This window comes from Megascapheus bottae, chromosome 3, assembly GCF_031878675.1.
Source record: "Megascapheus bottae isolate mThoBot1 chromosome 3, mThoBot2.hap1, whole genome shotgun sequence".
NCBI lineage: Eukaryota > Metazoa > Chordata > Mammalia > Rodentia > Geomyidae > Megascapheus > Megascapheus bottae.
The window spans coordinates 53764980-53771793 of NC_143511.1; the positions used below are offsets into that span (position 1 = coordinate 53764980).

Here is a 6814-nt window from a genome sequence, read left to right on the forward strand (position 1 = left end):
CTGTGTTTTTTTTATCTACAAAGAAGACAAATAGTTAGAAAAACATTTTTGACCCCCCACCAAAAAGCAAATATGACCTCTTTTCCAGACCAGAAACCTCAGTCTGGACTTTGAATACTGATTGGAAAACAAGTTTTTAACAAATTAGCTCAAAGCAGCAGGTTTGTAGTGCATATGACACTAGATGATCAATGACCACATTAGCTGCTAATCTACGGCATAAAACATGCATGAGGCATTAGCATGGAAATCTAACACATTCCCACCCCAGGTGGCACTGGATTTCTAATCTGTTGTCCCATCTAATAGGAATAAACTGAAATAGCTTATTTAGAGGTTCATTTACAAAGTTAATAATTAGAGTGATTTACTCAAAAGGCAGGGGAGGAGGAAGAAGGAAGAGAGACAGATGGGTGTGGGTTGAATAGGGAAAAAAAATAAAAGTCATCTTAACTTCTTACCATAAGGTCCTTGCTTATAATTTTGTCTTGAAGGAGATCTCCTACTTTTCTGGGGTAAAATGAAAATCAGGAGGAAATAAACACATAACCTTTAGAAAGTGAATCCTGATTGGAAGCCAAGCATATTCTGTTGTTTTCAAACCCAGTGAAAGTTGTTTAATTCCCAATTTCCATTTCTGAATGTTAAACTAATACCTTCCTTACCAGGAACAACAAGGTAATAAAATCAAAATGGTTGATATAGTGTCTGGTACGCACTCAGTGTATTCACCAGAGAATGCTAAGACACAAACCTGGGTCCTAGTCCTCTTCCTGGCTCTGTATTGGTAGTGGATGATCCCATCTCAAATTTTGACACAATAATTTTTGTGCCTACACCCATGCTGTGACAATAGTTGAATGGACTACTTAATTTAGTATTATATGGAATATTAGACAAATGAGACCCAGCTAATTACAACAGGCATGTAGTACATCATCCTCTCAAGTGACTCAAATTTCTCTGTATGTCTTATTTTAATTATTTGGGTCCAGACTTACCCTTATTAGTCATGGATCTAATTTCTTAAAGTCCAAGGTAGGTCAACAGTCCAATAGAAGCCCATACATCTAAAATAAAATTTAAATTACAAAATAGGTCTGAATACCTGAAAAGGCTTGTGTTGAAAGTTTGGATCCCAACACTACTGGGAGGCCCTACTGGTGAGAGGAAGTTAAATCCCTTTCAACGGGACACCGGGGGTTTGTTGGATAATAACCCCTTTGTGCAACTACTTAAAGATAATGAAAATATAATTTTTTAACAAAAGGATAATGGCACCAGTGATTCACACCTATGGCCAGTCAGGAGACTGAGATCTGAGGATTGTGAATCAAAGCCAGCCCAGGCAGAAAAATTCATGAGATTCTTATCTCCAAATTAACCAAATTAACTGCCAAAAGTACAGACGTGCAGCTGTGGCTTTAGTAGTAGAGCAATCTCCTTGAGCACAAAAGCTCAGGGAGAGCAAGCAGGCCCTGAATTCAAGTCAATGGACCAGCACATAAAAAAAGAGGGAGTTAATGGCCTTCATTCTCTTTTTCAATCTCATCCTGTTTCTTGCTCACTCTTGCTCTTGGTCTTCTTGCCTTCTGCCATGAGCAGAGCAGTTCTGCTTCGTCACAGGGCCCTCACTATGAGATTCTGCTCCGCCATAGACCCAAAGCAATAGAATCAAGACACCATAAATCTAAAGCTGTAAGTGAAAATAAGTATTTCCACCTTATATCATCTAGGTATCACCCCGTTGCAGTAACTGAATGTTGACTAGCATACACAGTTAGAGATAAAGAAACTAAGATGGGATAATAGAATTCCACAGTCACTATATTTTATCTTTCTGTGAGAAAAGCAAAACACTAAGCCTTTGTCCCTGAGAGCTTACTGTGATTCCTTTAAGAAACAAAAATAATTTCTCTAAAGTTCTTGCTTTCCCCCAACGTTTCTAATGTTCAAGGCAATGGAGAGTGAAAAGCAATGATGGTAAAATCTATGCATTGAGGGGAGCTCATATCCACTGCTGATATAAGTGCTTTAACAACGCATGGACCATAACTATCAAGGAGGTAATGTACACAGAGTACCTTTGAGGTGTTTTGAGGACACCCTAAAATTATTAAATCATTCTCCTCCCTCCCAGGAGTTCAAACTCTAGCTAGGGAGGTAGAATAAATATGAAATAGCATTGCAGGATTTAAACAGCACTAATAGAATGGAACTCTCAGAGCAACACAAGATTAATTCCCAAATAAGTGGTACAATTTGTACTTGCCATAGGAGGTCAGGCAAGGAAGGACTTCTGAAGAGGAAAGATAGAGAGGGCATATGAGTTGAGTTTCTAAGTATTTATTAATTCAGCAAACATTTAATAAGAGCCACCATGTGTCAGACACTGTAAGGTTTGCTGATACCTTAGAGATTAAAAAAAAAACCAGAGTGGTATGAAACTCAGTGTCCTGAGAGGAAAACAGACATTTGGATGGGTAACTCAGATGGCATAAGAATAATTATGAGATAGATGTGCCCAGGATACTGTGCTACCCAGAGAAGGACATCCATTATTCTGCTTGGGCAGAATCAAGACATAGCAAGTCCCACCAGCAAGGGACCTGCCCAAACTAATTCTCAAAGAAGATAGGGATTAGCATAAAAAGTAAAAATAAAAACCCAAAGAAAAACCCCATAAAGCAGCACCAAAGCAAGGAAGAATCAGTTAAATAACTATTTAGGAAGTCAGAAATTCAAGAACCAAAACAATTAGGGAATTTAAGAAGGTAGGATATGGAAAAGTTGGGATCACACTAGGTAAAGAAAATTCTCTGGAAAGGAGGCATTTAGATAGAACACTGGAAAGAGAAATGACTGGGGATATTTCTTTGTTTTTGTTGTTTAGTAGGATTCCAGAAAATGAACAGATTGCCTTGCTATCTGTGAGCTTTCTTGAAGGAATGCAACTCATTCTTAAATGTACCTAGAGCAAAGAAAGCACAATGTTTGCTGTGTGAAATATATATGTGTGTATATATATACATGTATGTTTTGTGGACATGCATATGTGCTTCTGTGTGTATGAATATATATACATATATGATTTATATATGTATATGTGTATGTACACATGTATGTATGTATATATACGTAAATCATCTTCCAGAAGAAAGGTAAGTGAGAGACAGAGACAGAGAGGATAGATGGGTAGATGGGAGAGAGAAGAAAGGAGAATAGGAGAAGGGAGAAATGAGGGAAGTAGGGTGGGAGAGAGGGAGGGAAGGAGAGGAAGGAGAGACAGAAACAGAGAGAGACAGAGAGACAAAGAGACAGAGAGAGACAGAGAGAGACAGAGAGAGAGAGAGAAAGAGAGACAGAGAGAGAGAGAAAAAGAGAGAGAGAGACAGAGAGAGAGAGAGAGACAGAGACAGAGACAGAGACAGAGAGACAGAGAGAGAGAGAGAGAGAGAGAGAGAGAGAGAGAGAGAGAGAGAGAGAGAGAGAGAGAGAGAGAGAGAGAGAGAGAGAGAGAATAAATCCAAGGGAAATAGATTAAACTTAAAAAGTAGAAATACATTAAACTTAAAAAGTATATGAATGCGAGCGGAGCCAATTTGGAAGGAAGCTGGAGGCACAGTTAAGCTGTTAAGAGTTGTAGTGGCCTTCGCTTCGCCGGTCTGCTTGAGTCTTGCCACCATGCCTATCCGGGTCCTGGGCACGATTTGCTCCGACTTCTTCGACCATTCCCGCGACGTGGCCGCCATGGACTGCGGCCACACTTTTCTCCTGCAGTGCCTCATACAGTGGTTCGAGACAGTGCCAAGTCGAACCTGCCCACAATGCCCAATTCAGATTGGCAAAAGAACTATTATCAACAAGCTCAGAAGGAAGAGAATGCAGAATTCTTAAAGAATGAACTGGACAGTGTCAGAGCCCAGCTTCCTCAGAAAGAGAAAGAGAAAAGGGACAGTCAAGTTATCATTGACTCTCTGCGAGACTCACAGGAAGAGCGCAACGCCACGGTAGAATCTCTGCAGAAGGCAGGGACAAGTCCCAGACAAGCCTGAGATGCTGTGCTCCACTCTCAGAAAGCAGATGAAATACTTGGAGCTGCAGCAAGATGAGACCAAACAAGCACGGGAGGAGGCACGTCGACTCGAGAACAAGATGAAGACCGTGGAGCAGATTGCGTTCCCACTCCGAAGCCAGAGGCCTGAGGTGGAGGAGATGATTGGACATATGGGTGTGGGGCAGTCAGCAGTGGAGCAACTGTCCATGTATTGTGTGTCCCTTAAGAAAGAGTATGAGAATCTGAAAGAAGCCCAGAAAGTCTCAGGGGAGCTGGCTGACAAGCTGAAGGAGGACTTGGCCTCTGACGGTCTACTCTGAATTGAATCAGACAAAGTTAGAACTGAAGTCAACTCAGAAGGACTTACAGAATGCTGACAAGGAAATCGTGAGTTTAAAAAAGAAGCTAACAATGTTATAAGAAACCTTGAGACTGCCACCAGGAGCCAAGGAGACTGTCCACCGCCTGGTGTTAGAGAGCCCAGCTCCACAGATACAGAAACTGAAGCCCCAACGGCCATCATACATGATGATATTGTCCTCAACGCTATCTTTCATGTGGATACCCCTCCAGCTCAGCCCTCCAGCTCCCAGGATGTCCACCCCAAGCAGCTCTGCCTGGAGAAGGCCCACTCTCCCATGAAGGATGTCTTCGAGAAGCTACCCAAAAGACCCAAGCAGGAATCCCAACTCACCCTGGGTGGCCAGCACTGTGCAAGAGAGACAGATGTGGAGCTAGCTGGTGTGTTTCCTCGCTTCATCCAGAATGCTGTCCTGCATTACAAACAGCCCAAGAGGACTGTGTCAGGGTCCTATCACAGTACAGATATGGTACTAACAGGATTTGATGGACTTGGAGGCCATACAAAATTCATACAACCTACAGATACAGCCATACTATGACCACTGCCAGTGAAATCCAAGGCCAACTGTAAGCAGAGAATAAAGATGAAGACGATGCATTCTCCCACCAAGACCTCATTGGGTACCCTTGTGCAGCAGTGAGAACAGTGAGTGATTCATGCCACCATCTAGTAGACCAAGAAGCCAGGTGCTGGTGGCTCACGCCTGTCATCCTAGCTACACAGGAGGCTAAGATTTGAGCATCACTGTTCAAAGCTAGCCTGTGCAGGAAAGTGAAGACTCATCTCCAGTTAACCACTAGGAAACTGGAAGTGGAGCTCTGGCTCAATGCAGTAGAGTGCTAGACTCAAGAAGAAGAGCTCAAGTACAGCATCCAGGCCCTGAGTTCAAGCCCCATGAATGACAAAAAAATGCAACTGACCAGACATGGGTATTTTGGGGGGAGATTTCCCTTCTTCCAGGACCAGCCCAGAGAGCAAGGACAGGCAGCAGAAGAGGACAAGAGTGATGCCCAGAAACTGCTTCCTGCCATACTGGGACACCACACACATTGGGCTTTGTTTTAGGAGCTGACACAACCAGCTTATTGTTCTGGTTAGCAGTGCCTTGGGCTCCTATTTTTAATCATGATTTCAGATGTGATTCAGCCTCTTCTGGTCCTGTAGACCAAGGTCATTTGTTGACTTATGGACACAAGTACTTAAGTTTCTCAAAACAGCTGAGCCTAAGCTTATGCCTGTCTCTGGCCCAACCTGGGCCAAGCAGATGGGGAATGGGGAATGAAGTTAGAGAAAGAGGATGGGGAAAATTTTCCATGTAAAATAAAAGAATCTTTCTTTGTGGCCAAAAAAAGTATATGAATGCACACATGAACACAAAACCATGTTACAAAGCACAATCTAACCCTATTTCCTATTCATATTCATAAAAATCACAAAATTGAAGTTTTTTGTGCGTGTGCTTGCCACTAAGGCAAACCTCTGTACAGTCTGGGGCCTATTAGAAAGATAAAGGCTTTCATTTTTGTTTTTGAACAGTGATTATGAAATTTACTTCCCCAAAATGGAGATCTATAACCACCTATTTGTCTTTTTTGTATCTTTTTTTTTAGAATTAAAATAGCCATTGCTAAGGAATAAAACAAATGTTCCCAAAGAAGACATAAATTTTTGACAGAATGTGTTATGAAAAATGTTTATCATCTATGAATATATATCTATACACATAAAGATACATAAAATATAACTTGAGCCTTCCCTTTATCCAATAGGTTAATGAAGTAATTGATCAAGAGGCATTAGACTAGAATGATTAAATGCACCATCTCTGAAGTTAGCCTGCCTATATTTGGTGCTGGCTCCTCTCCCCTGCCCCTCTATGAGTACTTTCCAGTGATCATAAACAATATAGCTGCTCCAAGCTTCAGTGACCTCATCTATAAAATAATTATAGACTACACCATGTGATTGTTATAAAGATTAAATGATGTAACTCACATGGACGGCTAACATGTTGGCTCTTATGTCATGAGAACTCAATAGTTCTCTTTATTACACCTATATCAGAAATTATCCCAAAATACCAAAAAAAAGATGTTTGGAAAGTATGAACCAGATGAGATGGGGCTGACAAGTCTTTGTGATGTCAGCTATAAATTCACAAGCATAATAAACATCTTTTGTAAAGAACCATCCATTCTTTAAAACAGAGAATCATTTGTCATTTTGCTTTCCATTTATTCCTGTCACTTTGACTCACTTCATCTATAAAAATAACCTTAAAAAATCCACGCATCTAATCACTTCTGAAACCCATTGTTTATAAAATGTAAGAACCCAGTGTGCAAATCTGCTGAAAATTAGGGCATCCATAATACCCCAGACTTGAATAAAAG

General features: G+C 41.0%; 1 pseudogene; it reads left to right on the forward strand.

Annotated features, from left to right (window-relative positions):
- Window positions 1-3684: 3684 nt before the first annotated feature.
- On the forward strand, window positions 3685-5061 carry LOC150065498 (E3 ubiquitin-protein ligase TRAIP pseudogene; annotated as a pseudogene).
- The last annotated feature ends 1753 nt before the right edge of the window (window positions 5062-6814 follow it).